The sequence below is a fragment of the Canis lupus genome, chromosome 17, assembly GCF_011100685.1.
Source record: "Canis lupus familiaris isolate Mischka breed German Shepherd chromosome 17, alternate assembly UU_Cfam_GSD_1.0, whole genome shotgun sequence".
In the NCBI taxonomy this organism is placed as follows: Eukaryota; Metazoa; Chordata; class Mammalia; order Carnivora; family Canidae; genus Canis; species Canis lupus.
Window position 1 is genome coordinate 63,876,326 of NC_049238.1, and position 18,235 is coordinate 63,894,560.

At 41.5% G+C, this 18,235-nt stretch overlaps 1 non-coding gene across 1 annotated transcript in view; it reads right to left on the reverse strand.

Moving 5' to 3' along the window:
• CTTNBP2NL overlaps positions 1–17,515 on the reverse strand; it is a 41,519-nt gene extending 24,004 nt beyond the window's left edge. Inside the window, exons 1-3 of the transcript XR_005372800.1 lie at positions 17,382–17,515; positions 4,782–4,911; positions 1,392–1,499 (exon numbers count right to left, since the gene is read on the reverse strand). This is a non-coding gene — a transcript (CTTNBP2 N-terminal like). The remainder of the gene's footprint in view (positions 1–1,391; positions 1,500–4,781; positions 4,912–17,381) is intronic.
• Between the last annotated feature and the right edge of the window lie 720 nt (positions 17,516–18,235).

Sequence of the window (18,235 nt, forward strand, 5' to 3'; positions counted from 1 at the left end):
ACAGATGCTGTCCCCACCCCTCCCTCCAAATCAGAATGTAATTGCCTCATGCACCCTGGAGAATGAAACCACTGGAAATTACTTATCACACATGACAAAGCTACCAGGGAAAACAACAACATAACAATAGTTTTCAGTGATAAACTAATCAAGACATATTTATTAGACAGAAATGTCAGTCTTTTTCAATCATTCTTGAAAAACAAATCAGCATGTCACTACATACAGCATACAGAAATAATAGGTTTAGATTATATTCTTATCACAATTGTAGTTTTAGAGTAATCCAAGAAAAGACTATCCAGATATGACTAAATGAATACTCTATACTCTTACTCTATATCAGGGCAGGAAGAGAAAAGGTTTTTTCTTTTTTTAAAGATTGATTTTATCTATCTATCTATCTATCTATCTATCTATATCTTTTTTTATAATAAATTTATTTTTTATTGGTGTTCAATTTGCCAACATACAGAATAACACCCAGTGCTCATCCCATCAAGTGCCCCCCTCAGTGCCCGTCACCCATTCACCCCCACCCCCCGCCCTCCTCCCCTTCCACCACCCCTAGTTCGTTTCCGAGAGTTAGGAGTCTTTATGTTCTGTCTCCCTTTCTGATATTTCCCACACATTTCTTCTTCCTTCCCTTATATTCCCTTTCACTATCTATCTATCTTTTTGAGACAGAGAGAAAACATGAGCAGGGAGAGGGGCAGAAGGAGAAACAGACACCCCATCCCCACCCCTGAGCTGCTCCACTGAGCAGGGAGCCCGATGTTGGGCTTGATCCCAGGACCCTGGATCATGACCTGAGCTGAAGGCAGACACCCTACCAACTGAGCCACCCACATGCTCCTTTTAGAGCAGTTTGGCTCAAAGAAAAACTAAGTGGAAAGTAGTTTCCATATATCACATACCTACCTCCCCACCCCTGTTGTCTTAACACATACCAAATATGAAAACAAAATAAGAATTCTTCATCTGGGATCTAGGGAATCCAGAGGTGGTCTTCATGGGGTCCCTGATCTCCCTGATACTATCTCCTGAATTTTAGTATATGGATATACATACATTTTTTTTTTTTAAGGAAGCAGGGCTCATTGGATTCTGAAGCAGTTGGCATTAAAAAATGGTTAAGGCCTCTAAGCTAAAGAATGAAGTTCAAGGTCCAGACATGAGGTAAGGGAACTAAAGGTACTATTTTGGGGTCAGAAAGACTTTATCAGTGTCCCTAACAGCATACCACATAGGTAGCTGCCAGAGCAAATATCACTGTTATACCCAGGCCTCTAAATTGAACAGGGCTATAGAAATACCCAAGTTAAAGAATTTACAACCAATGAAACAGACTTTCAAAACATATGATGATCTCTTTTTTTCTTTTAACATACCTTTAAAGCCTCTATCACAAGGTCTCTTGCTTCAAGCTCTCCTTCAAGAATACTAAACAGCATTAGGAGTTCAGGCTTGCTGAGTTTTTCCAGATTCATCCTGAAAGCCTAAAACACAGATAGCAATCAGACAATCTCCAGTAGACGGAGTGAGTTTGATATTACTAAAGAAAAAATAAAGTGAGTCAGACAAGAAAAGAGTAACAATTACAGTAAAAAACGCTTTCAGAAGGCCAACGGTTATAATTAAGTAGGAAAAAAGAAGAGCTTTCTGATGTTAATCATAAACTGAGCAGTGAGAGAAAATAAAATTCACCTTAATTATGGATTTCATCACCACTCACAAAGATCAATTTTCCATCATTTTTCCTCCAGGCATATTTATGAACATCCTGGGAGGTCTCAGAAAGAGTTAGTCATGAGTTTTGTTCACTAGAAGCATAGGTAAAATCGTGTTACCATGAATACTATTTTACCAGAAAGTTGTGAGACCATGAAAACACTTCCCAGTTTTAGAGAACCAAATAAAACATTCTGGCATCCCTCGGAAGTTGGCTGAAATGAAATTTGGGCAAAGAGAATGTCCAGTGGCAGTATGGGAGAGATTTTTCTTTTAAACCATCTACTTTTGGGGGCAGCCCAGGTGGCTCAGCGGTTTAGTGCCGCCTTCAGCCCAGGGCCTGATCCTGGAGACCTGGGATCAAGTCCCACATAGGGCTCCCTGCATGGAGCCTGCTTCTCCCTCTGCCTGTGTCTCTGCCTCCCTCTCTCTCTCTCTCTCTCTCTCTCTGTGTCTCTCATGAATAAATAAATAAAATCTTTAAAAAATAAAATAAAATAAACCATTTACTTTTGCATAATAAGTATTCTTTGTGAAAGTAGACAGTTTTAAAAAAAGAACATGTATCACGGTATTTATATTTCATACAGTAAAATAAGACTTCAATGCAACCATCATACAAATATGCTTTTAAATAATTTCTTAAAATATACTGTTGTTTAAACTTAATTGGACTACTGCAAATTGAATTTATCTGATTCAGCAAGTTCCCATTTCCATGAAGTCTTAACATCTTTTGAAAAGTGTTTTTTTTTTTTTTTAAGATTTTATTTATTCATGAGAGATGCAGAGAGAGGCAGAGACATAGGCAGAGGGAGAAGCAGGCTCCCCATGGGGAGCCTGATACAGGACTCGATCCCAGGACCCCGGGATCACGACCTGAGCTGATGGCAGATGCTCAACCACTGAGTCACCCAGGCATCCCAGCATCTTTTGAAATATATTAAATGGCAAACTGCAGAGCACAAACTCAATCCTTTTCACAAGACTGATTTCTCAAAAACCACATCTAGACAGAAGTTAGACTGCTACACAATTTTCCAAAGGTCTTCTGACCAGTGGGTAGGATACATTTTATCACTCCAAAGCTGAGCAAATACTACCCTCCTTCTCCCACTCTTTCCTTCCAAATTGTCCCTCTCATATACTTTTCTTTAAAGTGAATTATAACATGACCAGTTCCCACACCCTTTAGTACTTCCCCACTATTACGAGCACATGAAAGTTTAGAAGGCACACAAAAGAGTCATTGATTCCTTCCAGAGCTATTGCCTCTAATTGCAGGAGAGCATGCAGAAAGGCGGACTTTGCTGTGTTGTTAGATTATGTTCCAGAACATGCTGTGCAAATCTTTTGCCACGTGGCAAAATACGTTCCATCTGACTTCAGTTCTGTTAACTTTCGAACTACTGAGTTTTAGCCGCTAGTAAGTGATCCTTACCTCAGGGTTATAGAGACATCTCACAATGGGTATTTTAGAAATAACTAAAAAAACAAAAACAAAACCCCACAAACCTAATAAAGCCACACTTAATTTGAGATGGTATGTTGGAAAGAGCATGTAGCTTTGTATTCAGAGGGATGCCAGGTCTGCATCTTCTCAGTTGCGTGATCTGGGGCAAGTTTTCCGATTCTCAGTTTTCTTATCTGTGAAAGGGGGATGATGATATCTAACCACAGAACTGCTGTAAAGATTGGGTTAATAAATGTGAAACATCTTGCCAAGTTCCTGATACAAGCTGAACAATGCTTTAATTATAAATAACTGCTATCCTCTCTCATTTTCCAAAGAATTCTAAGAAAGGCATTACCAAAATGGGGGACACCCAAGATCAATGACCTCAGAAATACCTTCAAGCTGCTCTTTTGTGGTTGAGAAACACAAATGAAGAGGGGTGATAGCATCCTGGAGTGAACAACAGTGAGGGATTTAAATCATCCATTGAATCACACTGCTTGCTTAGATGAAACCCTTCCCTCTCTCCCTGATGGTTTCATGTTTTAATCTCTCAGAGATTAAAAAGCAGAGGAAGAATCTTATCATTTTCTGCCTTGTCCCCTTCCCTCCCATGATGGCAAGCAGAATAATGGGCACTTGTAAAAGTACCCTGTGAATCCCAACTACACTGAGTAAATCATCTGGACGTAGAAGAACTAAAGTAATAATGATGGTGTTTATACATATTCTTTTTTTCTTCAATATCCTTATTTAGAGACCTAATACTGGGATTTAAGGAAGCAGTGCAAAGTGAGTAAAGCAAAACAGAGTGAGAAGTACTGGGAGTGAGAAGTACAGAATTATAGTGTGAGCTCTGCCACTAAGCAGCTATAGGGCCTTGAGGAAAAAAGTACCCAGTTGCTCTGACACTGAGTCTCCTCACAGGTAAAATCAGACAGACTACATAATCTCCTAAAGTCCTTCTTGTTTCCATTCTAAGCTTTCCAGGGTAAAAATCAAGAATTAATTAAGGAATCCAATGAATTAAGAATAAAATGAATATACAAGAACTAAAACAGACGGTACCTAAATCAAAGTCTTGGGTCTGTGGTGATAATTATACATCCTCACAAAAGAGAAAAATTGAAAACAATCTCCAGAGTCACTTCTTGCCTCAGGCAAGAAAAAATTTCACTCCTTGTCAATGGCATAAAGCAACTATAGTGTCCCACTGTCTACATTTGTAGATCACTTCTGCACACAAATTTTAATATCTGGGACATTCTGCTAATATGTACCCATTCATCCAGCTTAGTGTCTACATGAAGTGAATACAATACACATATGACACAGGAGGGAAAAAAAGGGCTTCAGCTGTGTAACTGAAAAACCAATTGGTCTGTTTTCACATATTCCCATAACCCTTCTTTAGAAATACTAAAATTCAGCAGTTCTTTGCTGTTCCTTATATTTGAATCCAATTTCAATATATATAAGACATTGCAATATGTTTAATATAAATGAAAGACAGTAAAACTGCTGTATGTTTCAGGGTGCTAGTGATATTCCTGAGAGTAGGGGTAGAGGTGGGGATGGGGATGGGGATACTGACCTGATACTGATAATCGGCAGTCACACTTTTGTCCTCGAGTATGAATTCTTAAGGTCTTCTTCAGTTAAAATTTGGGAAAATTGACAAATATATTTAAAATGCCATCAGCATGGTGGAAAAGTGTCCGATGCTGCAAAATAATAAGAAATTTATTGTCTATGTGACCATACTATAAACAATTTGATAAATCCCGTGAATGTCATCAACTGTCATTACAGCTGATAAGGCCTGACAGGTGTGGGTTGACACAGACAAGAAAGAATATAGCCACTTCTTCAAGTGGAATCTGAGTAATATAGGGAAAATACCATTAATCTGACTTCCTTTTGGCAATTACAATTAGGGAAGGTAATGGCTTTCAAAATCTTTTTCATTTTAAGAGATCCACTGCCATTTCAAGGGCGAACTTAAGAATGTCATAGAAGAGAAAAATGGCTTTGTCTCCCTGAATTGACAACACCTATTTGCTTAAATCACCATGACTGATGCACAATACGTTCAGATGGAAAAATCACACAATTACAACCGAACTTTTCAAACTGCTAAATTTAAGGTTCACACTTATCCCCTACCTCTTGCCTCTCAATGAACAAACAAAGCAACCTGTCGCCACCTAGGCTTTGTCTTTAAGGCGAATTACTCATCCCAGCTCCTATATTTTCTTTTCTTTTTTTTCCAAATATTAAGTGCTGGATTATATGCAAATTCTGTGTTTATGGTTTTCTAGTAATATATCAGATCCAGCAATTTTTAAAAAAAATTTTAGGCTTTACATTTTATTTGATGAAATATAATTTTTGAAAAAAAAATATATAATTTTTGTCTCCCACTTTAAGGTACCAACTCTTAAATTTGACTCCAATTTTTGCCCAATATATAAATGATGTGGCCCAAGATATTCAGAAAAAGGCTGTTGCTAACTCCACATTGTCAGAAATATGACTGCCAGATTTTTGGCATGCCATATTGTTGTCTACAGACTCATTCTCTACTTGTTTTCTAAATGAGCTGTTGCTTGTCACTGTCATCATCCATTAAGTAACTTTTAAAGACAAGATCATTTCAACCAGATGCTCAGCTCATTCCTTCCATCTGAATGTCTCCAAGATGCAACTTTCCTTAGAGTTTAGAGGCAGACATGTCTGTTTAAGGAACGCTACAGTCTGTAAATGTGAAATAAAAACCACTCATGGACAAGATGTCTGGATATACTATCATACACTGCGGTACAGCTAACTGTAGCTATACTAAGCTTTTAAGTTTTCTCAATTTAAAAATAAATATAAATACATATAAGAAAAAAGATAAATTATACATATTTTAATACCCTGGAAAAATCAGCTTATTTATGGGATATGGATGAAACTTATTTTTAGGTTATCAACAAATGATTTCAAACATTAGTTTGACCAGCGCACCATTAGGTCTATTCACATGCTACTTCTTATCAAGTCAGGGCCAACAGTAAGGAGCATGTGTCTTCTACACAAACTTTTATGTGCCAACAGTTATAAGGGTTATGGCTATCAAGAAGGGCACCCTCACCCCCCCACTGAACCTCCTAAATGGCAGTGCTGATTTTGCCATGGAGGTATGTTGCTGTGGCTTGGGTTCTGCTCATTTTATTCTGACTTTTCCCCTTCTCTGGATAATATCCAAACTCCATTCATTTTGGTTCTGGTGGTTCCTTTTCATTCTTGAGGAAGGAAGCTTTTGCCTTGGAATGCTGAATTAATTCTACAAGACAGCAGGCGTTGTTGCCTTTTTTTTTTTTTTTTTTTATTTTTTAACCACAGAGAGACTGGTTGGTAGAAAAAGAAACACCCGTTTCTATAGCTATGTAAGCAGCAGGGCAGGGCAGGGTGGAGTCCAAGTAGGATGTTTGTCTATCTAGTATCTGGGTGTGTGTGTCTTTATGTGGAATTGTAGGCTTGATTTCTAAATAGTGGGTAGTATGGGGCATGAAAGAGGGAAAACACATTTTTGGATGAGTTTTAGATATTTCTGGACACAGAAACACTTCAAAAAATCTACAAAGATCTGGTATTTGTTTTGTTTTGTTTTGAAGTCAACTTGGCTAGTATAAAAAACTAATCAGTTGTTTTACCCAGAAAATCATGCTTGCAAAACCAGATAAAAATCACTTCTTTAATATGTACTCAGACATCAAACTTAAAAAATTTATATTTGGGCTACAACTGCCTGGGATTCAGGCCATCTGGTAAAATTTTAATATTAGCAATAATATACAAAGCAAATTTGCTCCAATTATATAAGGATTTTCACATACATATCAGCTAAGCCAAAATATAGGAGGTCAACTAATTCTTAAAATTCAGAGTTAACACTGACATACAAAATGGGTGTTTCTGATAGCTTTCCACTAGATAATGTACTTCCTTAAAAACCCAGAATATGTGAAACTTAAAAAATGAAATAAACATGTCACATTTATAAATACTAAATCTAAATATGGACAAAAATGCACTGCTATTTTTTTTTTTTTTTTGCACTGCTATTTTTAAAAATGCATCCAAAGCAACCTACTAACTAGGGGTGGAAGGCCTTGACACAGTACCTTGACTATCTCAAAAAGATTAAAGTTTCCCCACCCTCTGGCACTTCTAGTTTTTCAGAAGGGTTATTTATGCATTTGGGGGTATGAGAGTGACAACATTCCAAATTATACTTCATATTCCACTTTTGGAACTTTATGGTTAGGTGAGAGAAGAAAAACATGTCAAAATACTATCAGAAAATGATTTTCTGACCAAGAAAGCAGATCTTTTGTACACGTACTAAAGAGGGCTGTTTTTGCTATTATTATTTACAAATGTTCTAAAACCAGGTATAAAAACAAGTATGTTTTATTGAATTCTACAATACTAAACAATATAAGCTTTACTACATATGTTAAATCAATCTTTCAGTTGAAAATAAAAGATATTATTAGACTATTTGGATTCTTATGTGTCTATGTGTTATAATTAAGTGTCTGGACTAGGTGCCTGGGTGGCTCACTCATTTAAGCTCTCTTTATTTCAGCTCAGGTTATGATCTCAGGGTCATAAGATCAAGCCCTGCTGAGTGTGGAGCCTGCTTAACATTCTCCCTCTCCCTCTGCCCCTCACCCCTGTGAGCACTCTCTCTCTTTGGAAAAAAAAAAGTGTTTCGACTAAATTGGGTACCTGCCCCCATTCATATATTGAAGTCTTGATCCCCAGTACCTCAAAATGTGATGCATTTGGAGACAGGGTCTCTAAAGAGGTAATTAAGTTAAAATGTGGTTATTAGAGTGGGCCCTAATCTAATCTGTCTGATATCCTTGACAGAGGAGAAAATTGGGACACAAATATACCACAGGGAAAGTGTGAAGACACAGAGGGAAGATGGTCAACTAGGAGACAGAAAGAGAGGCCTCAGAAGAAACCAATCCTGCGGACATGCTGATTTCTAGCCTCCAGGATTGTGAGAAAATAAATTTTTGTTGTTTAAGCTACCTGGTCTGTTGGTACCTCATTATGGCAACCCTAGCAAACGAATACACCATGCTAACCATTTATTGATTTTAAAGACTATTACAGCAAAAAAAAAAAAAAAAAAAAAAAAAAGGACAATTAGAGCAACTAGATCTAAGCCTTCCCTTACCAGGAGAGTGCTCTAACATTTCTCAGAATGCCTTGCTTTGTCTTACTGCTATCAGTTTTGGTTTTTTGAGCCATAGGATAGATAGTATTTTATATAAAACAGAATGGTTTTGAAACAGTTTCAGAGATTATAAATTTCAGGATCCTGAAATGTATTAATAATGCACTTGGAAAGAAATTGCCACAGTGCTAAGGGATCGAGATGCTTATGTACCCAATACTGTCAATACAGACTTTGAAGTAGGTGACAAGAAACCAGTTCTGTAATGAAGCTAATTAAGGGCAACATTTAAAATACTTCCAGTATTCTGTTCAAACATACTCTTTTCACAGCAGATTCTAGGATACCAGATTTTCGGATTTATGTTTAGTAAAGAAATGAATAATGAAAAAAGTAAAATAAATAAATAATGATATCATTGAGCCTATCAATGTTAATTACCAGGACCTCAGAGCTGTATAGCATAGTTTTCTAAGAAGAACTCAAGCAGGACTAGTAATAACAAAAAAGATAAACATTTATTGAGCTAAATAAAAACAAAACAGAAATGATAAACATTAATGTGTTCCAGGCGGTGTTCCAAGTATTTGACATGAATTAACTCAATCCTCACAACATCCTCAGATGACAGATGCTACAGCCACCATCATGTCCCCATCTTACAGACTGGAAAAGTAAGGCACAGGGGCTAACTGGCTCAAAATCTCAGATCTATTATGTGGCAGAAATGAGGATTTGAACCTAAGTAATTCCAGCAGCTTCCTTAATACCCACTGCTACTTGGTAACCAATATTCACATCTGATTTTCTTATTTTATCAGCTTTAGGAACTGTGTGATAGAAAAGCCTCAGCGGGGCAGCCCGGTGGCTCAGTGGTTTAGCGCTGCCTTCAGCCCAGGGCGTGATCCTGGAGACCCAGAATCGAGTCCCACGTCTGGCTCCCTGCATGGAGCCTGCTTCTCCCTCTGCCTTGTCTCTGCCTCTCTCTCTGTGTGTGTCTCTCATGAATAAATAAATACAATCTTAAAAAAAAAAAAAGAAAAGAAAAACCTCAGCTAAAACGTGATTCACAAAGCTGGAAGGGACCTCAGAAATAATCTAATTCAGCACTCTTCATTTTACAGATGAAAACTGAGGCCAGGGTTGTTCAGTGAATTCCTGAAGATTGCAGTTAAATAGTAAAACTAGGTCTAACATATATCTTTTGAAGATCCAGTCTAATCCACTTTCTGGGACACCATGATGGATATCAGATTTTTGTTTTGTTTAGCTCTGTTCTAAGACTCATGCATCTCTGGTGTACCTCTTCCTGTGTGTGAAGGTCCGACTCTTTCTCTCACTATTGTATATGTCTGTTTCTCTCATTCTCTCTCTCATTTGTTGCCAAAAAGATTTATATGTGTATTGAGGAAAAGAAGGAAGTGGCATCATGCCATTAACAAACATTGAAACATCACTCCCCAAAATGAGGACATTTAGCACAACGCTATTAAAAACAGGTCTGTCTACCTGGATATCTGTTTACACCCTTTCAAGTGTTCTCATCTGAGACAAGACCAAACCAGAAGAACTACATTAGTTAAGCTACAGGAATCTATGTTAATGAAAATGAATAACAGATTTCATATTAATATTTTTCATTTAAAAATGTCTTTTAACATTAGAAAAATACCATAAGTATGAACCATTAAGTATATTTATCAGACGACTTTATTTAGTTTAAATGAAATTATAACATGATTTCCTTGACATAGGTATCTGTCTGTATCATCTATCTGTCCATCATTCCCTTGAACTTTTGTTTTTCTGAAATAATGCCACCATGCGTTGCAAAATGCCACAACAAAGAAAAAAATAATATATAGGTTGATTTTCTTTCCAGTAAAATGATTCATGGGCCACAATTCTAGGAACAGCCTGAAATACAAAACTCCTTCAAATGTCAACATAGAAGGAAGTCATTGACTCCATCAGGATTCCAAACTGGGAAGAAATAGAAAGTACAGTATGGAGGATGAACCATAAAACAGTCGAAGTATCTGCATTGTAGCTATGCCCATAACCTGACCCTCCCTGAACTGCAAAAAACTCCACAACAAATATAATAACTGATAGTGGTTTTACTTTTTAAATTCTCTCTCTCTCTTTTTTTTTTTTTTTTAAGAGAGTGTGTGTGCACTGTGCTCCTACACATGCACACAAGTGGTGGGGGTTGTGGGAGGAGGGAGAGAGAGAATCTTAAGCAGGCTCCATGCTCATGTGGAGCCCACTTCGGGGCCCAATGTGGGGCTTGATCTCAGGACAGAGATCAAGGTGATGATCTCTTCATCACCTACTCTAACAGGATACCGAACAATTAAAACGAGTGACAGGTCAGTTCTCATCCCTGGAGCAGACAGATATGTGGTTTCATCAGGAAGAATAATGGAGTTTTCCTTTTCCGATGAGTTGCCAGTTTCTATCATTCAAATGTCTAATTTAGAAATCAAAACAAGTTTACTCCTTCTGACTTAGCAGGTTGATCTGCTCCAGGAAGGAGAAGAGCTGGCCAGTTTCTGGGAAAGTCAGCTTAAGGACACACACAGCATTTGTTCAGGCCAATGGCTATCTCCATACTTGGGAAGAGAAAAGGACATCCTTCTGCCTACATTAGGCTTTCTGTGACTTTAGGGCTTGGGTAAAAAGCATGCCTTTGCTTCCACACAACTTTTACATCTTTTAATCAAGGCACAGTTTTAACTAAATGCCTGAGAAATAGATTTTCTAAAACATAGCATGGTTATTGTTTACATTATGCTAAATGCACAGTGGGTATGTATCTATATTCATAACCCTGGAGCAGTTACCACCTTTTTTTTTTTAAGATTTTATTTATTTATTCATGAGACAGACACACACACACACACACACACACACACACACAGAAGCATAGACACAGGCAGAAGCAGGCTCCATGCGCAGGACTGATCCCAGGTCTCCAGGATCACACTCTGGGCCGAAGGCGGCGCTAAACCGCTGAGCCACCAGGGCTGCCCAATCACCTTCTGTTTACGTATCTGTCCTCTAAGACTTTGCTCTCCTAGACAAATCCTCTGTGTCACTCAACTTGATTAAACTTAGCACCCAGGGATGCCTGGGTGGCTCAGTGGTTGAGCATCTGCCTTCGGCTCAGGGCATGATTCCGGGGTCCTGGGATGGAGTCCCACATCAGGCTCCCTGCAGGGAGCCTGCTTCTCTCTCTGCCTGTGTCTCTGCCTCTCTCTGTGTGTCCCTCATGAATAAATAAATAAAAATCTAAAAAAAAAAAAAAAAAAAACCCAAAACAACAACAACAACAACAAATTTAGCAGCCAGCAGTGTGGTTCAAAGGGGGTATTCTAAAGATGCTGGTTCGAAAGAAATGTACAGTATAAAACCATGAATTATGGCTAACAAGACTGAACTTTATCTTTTAGGAAACGAGAAGCCACTAAACACTTTTAACCAGGTGAATATCACAACAAAAGCACAGCTTTAGGAGAGAGCTGATCTGACTAAAGAGAAATTAGAAGCAGAAAGAGTAGTTAGCAGAAATCTTTAACAGCGTAGGTATGAGGCAAAAATGTGTGAATGAGGATGGTGACAATCAGGATGGAAGAGAAATGACAGATACGGAAGACTGTGCAGAATTCACAGTAACCTGGCACTGGTTCAGTTCCACGAAGCAAGAGGGGAAGTAATCCCAGATCGGCTGAACTTTTAGACTGATGGACTAGAATGATGACGTCATTAACAGAAACAGGGATGTTAGAAAAGGAACTGGTTTTAGGGGGAAAATGGTTACTAATGTGAGACATGCTGAATGAGAAGTCATCAGACTCCCAAGAACGAATGTGTTAAGAGTCAGTCAGTGTGGGGAAGGCTAAAGATTCAGAAGTAGAGAAGTCTTTGGGGGTGGAGCCTTTTAAGAAAATTTCTTCTGTGCCTCCAACTTAATAAGAGACAATTGGAAGGAGACAATACAGGGGACTAGATCTGATGGTTTTCTGTGTCTTCAACGATCAAGTCACTTAAGAACCAGATTGGTTCTGTCTTTACTCCTGTACCACATGCTCCAACAGAAAGGACTAGTTAGCAGCAACTGAGAGATGGGGCACCCCCTTTGCCAGCATACTGCCCTAAAACAAAGCTAGTGCTTCTCTCTTTTTCCTGGAACTTACCTGTCACTTACCCTTCATTCTTTTCTTCTTTGTAACTTACAGTTCTTATCTCTTGTTAAAACAGTTCATCCCTGCTCACTTCTCAGTGCTTTACTCCTTCTTCTGTCCTGCGCTAAGGCAGACCCACAGCACTCTCCAGCCTCACCTGCCCCAGCAGCCTCCCCTGTACCAAGGACCCAAGCAGATGCTCTTAAGGCTGGGGGTCAGAAGTTTTTTTGTCTGTAAACCCCATCATCCTGTGCTCTCCTATTTTCTTTTCTAGTTTCTCTTGACCTCAGTAACAATTAAGGATAACATTCTTTGTGGCTCCAGAAGTCAGAAAGGCTTCATTTAGCAGCAAAGGATACATTTAGATGGGAAACTCTGGCTTTGGACCTGAAATACAGTTTGGAAATACTTGGCAAGGGAGGAACCGTATTACTGCATTCTTTACTTCAATGCCTGCTTGTATGCCTCTTTTCCTCAACCCACACAACACTATCCTCGACGCCCCTCACCTTCACTCTTAACTCCCGTCTATCGCTTCTTCTCATCTGTTCCCATCAATGCTTACTTCGGGGGCTCTTGGGGGAGTTGTCTTCAAAGGACAAAACCCACTTTTGATCAAAATGACCACTGAAAATCCTTAAATCTAATAGAAGGCATAACCCTATACAGTCATCCCAGTGTCCACAAACCATTTACATGACACTGACAATGCAGGTACTTAAGATGTCGGAGTATGGAGTGTAGCAACTAAGTCAAGGAAGACACCAGATGGTTGAATCCTTTGCCTTTCTCTTTCTCGGGCCAAAACATTTAAGAAAGATAATTTGCATGACAAAATTAAGAAACACACACTTTATGAGGCAGACACGTATGTATACTCTCCTAAAAAAAAAAAATCCCTGTATCAGATGTCTGAGATCATACATATACAGCTTTGTTTCCTTCAACTTAGGAATCTTAGCCATATGTGGAAATATTTAAGACCAACCAAACAATAACTAAAATCATGTACTGATTCTTCACCTTAGCTAAAATGCTAAAGGAGTAAAAGAATATTTAATACCAAATTCTGTAACTCACATGCAAAGTCAAATAGTGACAGCAATAATACCTGCCAGTACTGTGTGCTTCCTACTTGCCAGGGACATTGCTCTGTGATTTATGTATACATTGGTTCATGTATACCTTAAAAAATTATCTCTATGTCACAGCAAAGGAAAATGGGATATGGTGAGATAGAAAACTCTGCCCTTGCCTGGGTCACACAGTAAAAGCGCAGCAGAACTGGGGATTCAAACCCAGGTTTGCCTTTGGAGTTTCTGTCAATTCCCATGCTCTATAGCCTCAAAATAAATAAGCTGTTTTCTCACTGAAATGCTTTGAACTAAAACTTAGAAGATGTGATTTTTAGTTATTACAGCAAACATGCAGGAAGTAGGAAAAAATGGCCTTCAGGAACAGGCTGACAAACCATTCCTAGGGTCAACCACCACAAATTGGGCAAATTTCCTCTAGAAATAAATCTCTGTTTTGCATATCATGCCACTAACACCAGTTCAATGGCAACACACCCCCCCTTTTTTTTTTTTAAAGATTTTATTTATTTATTCATGATAGACATAGAGAGAGAGGCAGAGATACAGGCAGAGGGAGAAGAAGGCTCCATGCAGGGAGCCTGATGTGGGACCGGATCCTGGGACTCCAGGATTATGTCCTGGGCCAAAGGCAGGTGCTAAACTGCTGAGCCACCCAGGGATCCCCAATGGCAACCCCCTTGAAACACAGTTCTGCTACACTCAGAAAAGCCAAGAATTCCAGTCCTGTTCTGCCAATTAACCGGTAGCACTGCAAACCTGATTCTGTCAAGACGCAAATCCATTATAGACTGAGTGCAATGTGCCCGCCATAATCAGTCTGAATGATTCCATTCAGGGGTCTGATAGTATCTGTGTCCCTCTCTATTCATGTATTTAGTGCTAGTTCAGAAAAGCACAAAATCAACTAAAAATCCACTTAAAAAAAATTCCAAGATAGATCAGTAACTTGTCAAAATCAAACACTCAGAAACCATTCTTAAAAACCAGCAATCAGTTCCTAGTGTGCTCTCTTAAATTCACCTCATGCCACTCAGGGCCAGGTTCTTAGAAAAATAAAACCCTATAATGACTAGCAGTGATTACATTAATAAGTCCGCTTCAAATTTCATTACAGCAAAATTATATATAAAAACATCAGATATTTTCTTATAGGAAACTCAGTATTTTGGAGTCATTTAAGATGCTTTCCTAAGACATCAGATAGGGAAAATACAGTTAAATCAAGACAAAAAAGAAATGGAGTGTTTATACTAAGTTGTGCCATATCTTATTAGTAATTTATCTTTCTAGTCTCCCCTAAGGTGACAGCTTCAAACTAAGTTCAACAAACACTTGTTAAGTCAAACTATGTCCCAGGCATTGGGAAACACACAATGATTCATAAAAAATTACTACTACTTGCTCTCCACGAATTTATAACTTAATGACATAGATTAGGCATATACATAAAAATCTTCTGTGTTCAATGCTTTTCTTCATGTAGTATGACCAAACAGCTGTTGAAAAAGTCAGAGGAAAGATTTCCAAGATCCGAACGTGTATCAGACAGGTCTTACTTACTGTACGAAATAATTAAAGAGCATTATTTGCTTTTTCCTCTCTGCTCATTAAGGCTCTGGCAATCACCACTGCTTTGGTTTCCTTAGTCTCGTACCTCAGTTTATTTTCTGTTTTCTGCTCATATAATAATAAGATATATCTTTTGGGGATTTCCTGTTCTGCTTTTAGTTGTTTTTTTTGTTTGTTTGTTTTGTTTTTTCTGCCTCTATTGCTGGGGGCCCATGTATTACCCTCCTATTGCAGTAAGTTTTGTGCTTGCTGGGGAGACCTACCACACAGTTTTTTCTTTGTGCTTTTTTATTGGAGATCTGGAAACAATCACTGAACAGATTTGTGAGTCCTAAGCGTGGCTCTGAAAACTTCGAAGCTAACTATTCAAAAATAATAAACTTCAGGAAGTCTACCTTCAGAAAAATCTAATCACGAAGGTAAAAGACTGTTCACTGTGATTCCAACTCCTTCCATCTCACTGCTATTAGCTTGGCTATAGATAGCAGTAGAGTAAGATGGGCTTCAGATTGAAAGCAAATGAAATGATGTTAAAAAATATGGCAAAATTTAATACATAGAAATGCTACTGATAGGGGATTACTGGCGACTCAATGTTATTAACATTAGGCCAAAATCACCAATATTTCGCACCTGCTGAAATGAAGGTCAACTTGACAAAGCCTTTATGGGCACAATACAAAGGTACAGAGACACTTCTTGGTCTGAGCACAGGTAAGTGAACAGCCGGAGCTGCCCTTGCTTTTATCTATCCTGATCTCTGACATTTAAAACTTGCTCTTACTTTTCATCCCTTAAATTTTGGTAGGCCATACTGGCCTTGTAAGAACAATCAACGACATCAAGTCTGTTTCAGTTTCCCCTGGAGAGAAAAACCCAACATAAAAAGGGAGCCAGAGAGTAACCAAAGGCCACAGGACCAGATTAATCATAAACCTAGACGGCTGAACCTGAATTTGCTTCAAACGCTCCCTGCCTTTTGTTTCAGCAGAACTCCATCTTCAAGGTTAGCTGCAGTCTCCCTGAGCGACGGACCAGCCCACTCTAGACTGGGAGACCTTCACTCCTCATCTGATGCTCTTTCTTTACTTATCCACACTGTTGTATTTGAAAACCTAGGATTTGCTGACGGTCAGACAGTACACACTGCATTCTACCCACGGAAGGCCAATTCTGCAGAGATCCAACACACCCACCTATCTGTGAAACGTAAACGGATGGTTTTTCAAGTTCCCGGCGCAGAAATAGGATTAGAAATGAAAAATGAAACGCAGAAACAACAACAACAAAAAAAAACCCTGAAAGTTGGGAGAGTGAAGGGAAGGTACGAAAGGTGTAGGAGGAGAGGGGAGTGACTATTCCTCCTTCCTCCAGACTCTAAAATACAGTCGCGGAGCAGGTGAGCTCTCGACCTCCGCCACTCCCCCTCCCCCGCCCCGGGGAACCCAGGTTCCGAGGAGCTTGGGGCTGGGGGTGGGGGTGGGGGTGGGGGCGGGGCTGGGGGTGGAGGTGGGGGCGGGGCTGGGGGAACCTAAGTATCCGAGAATGGGGGATGGGAAGAAGTGAAGCGAGGGCAGGCCGCGGCTTCTGTGGAGCTGGCGGTCTAGGTCGGGTCTTGATTTCTGCCTCGCCCATCTCCTTTTGGGAAAAAACGCTGATTTTATCTTACGGGTGAAACTACCTGTGATCCCACTCAAGCGAGCAGGGACAAGTGTAGGGCGGGATGTGTGGCGGCCCGCGATGGAGAATGGGGGTGGGGGCGGGGGCGGCAGCCTAGAGAAAGGGAACCTGTGCGCCCTCCCCAAGGCTGAGGCTCGGGCAAGCGGGGTCCGGCGGCGAGGGGCGTCGGGAGGGAAGAGCCTCCCGCGGAGCCGCGGCTGACGGCGGACCAGGAGTCGCCGCGAGGACCGTCTCGGAGGCTGAGGAGCCGCCTCCTCGGGGAATACCGGGAGGCGGAGGAGACGGCCCCGCCCCCTCAGGGGACGGGCTCACGCGGCGGTCGGGACGCGGCTGCGAGGACGCGGGCGGCGCCACCTCGCTTTTCTCTGGAGGACCCGGCCTCCCAGCCCCCGCCAGACCGCGGCCCCGGCTGTCCCTACCTTTCCCCGGCGCCCCGGACTCCGCTCCCCGCCGCCGCCTCACCGTCCGCATCCACAGCCGCCCGGGGCCCCGCCCCTCACCCGCCAGGCGGGCGCGCTGGCAGCCGCCGGAGCCAATCGCCACCTCGCGTCTGCGGCCGCGGGCCCAATCCGCGCCGGCCGGGGGCGGGGCCTCCCGGGGGCCTCCCGGCTCCTCCCGGCTCCTCCCGGCTCCTCCCGGGGCCGCAGGATCCCTTTTGTTTGGGGAGAGCCGGGCCGGGAGCGAGCTCCGTCACTTCCGGGAGGACGCGCCCTCCCCCGGCTCGGCCCGGCCCCGGCCCCGGCCCCGGCCCCGGCCCGCCTCGCGCCCCTCCCGGCTCGGTGTCCGCGACTTCCCGGCGGCGACGCGGCGAGGGCCTCCTGCCCCGCCCGTCCCGGCCCGGAAAGCCTAGGAATGGCGGGCTTCGGGCGCATTCACGTTTCCTTTCATCCGAAATGTTGTGAAGTGAAATGCCCTTTGGTGTCTGCCCAAGAACCGGTGTTCGAGAACCTGGTAACGTGGCTCTGCTGCTGTCTCTTTCGCTTGGTGCGGCGCTAGAAGCGGGGGCGCCAAGGGGTCACCCCGGCGACGCCTCCCCCCACCCCCCGACCCCCCGACCCCCATCCCCCATCCCTCCATCCCCCCCATCCCCCATCCCCCACCCCTGCTCTCTCCCCTTCACGCCTGGGAGAGAAATACCAGCACTGGAGCCCGTGGCGCGGGGACTCCGGGCAGCACCCGGGAGCGCAAAACCCAGTCCGACCTGCCTTCCGGGGAGAAGTCGAATCATTGCAAGTTAGTCTGTCAAGGTTTTCCACGCTATGCGTGTCCGATG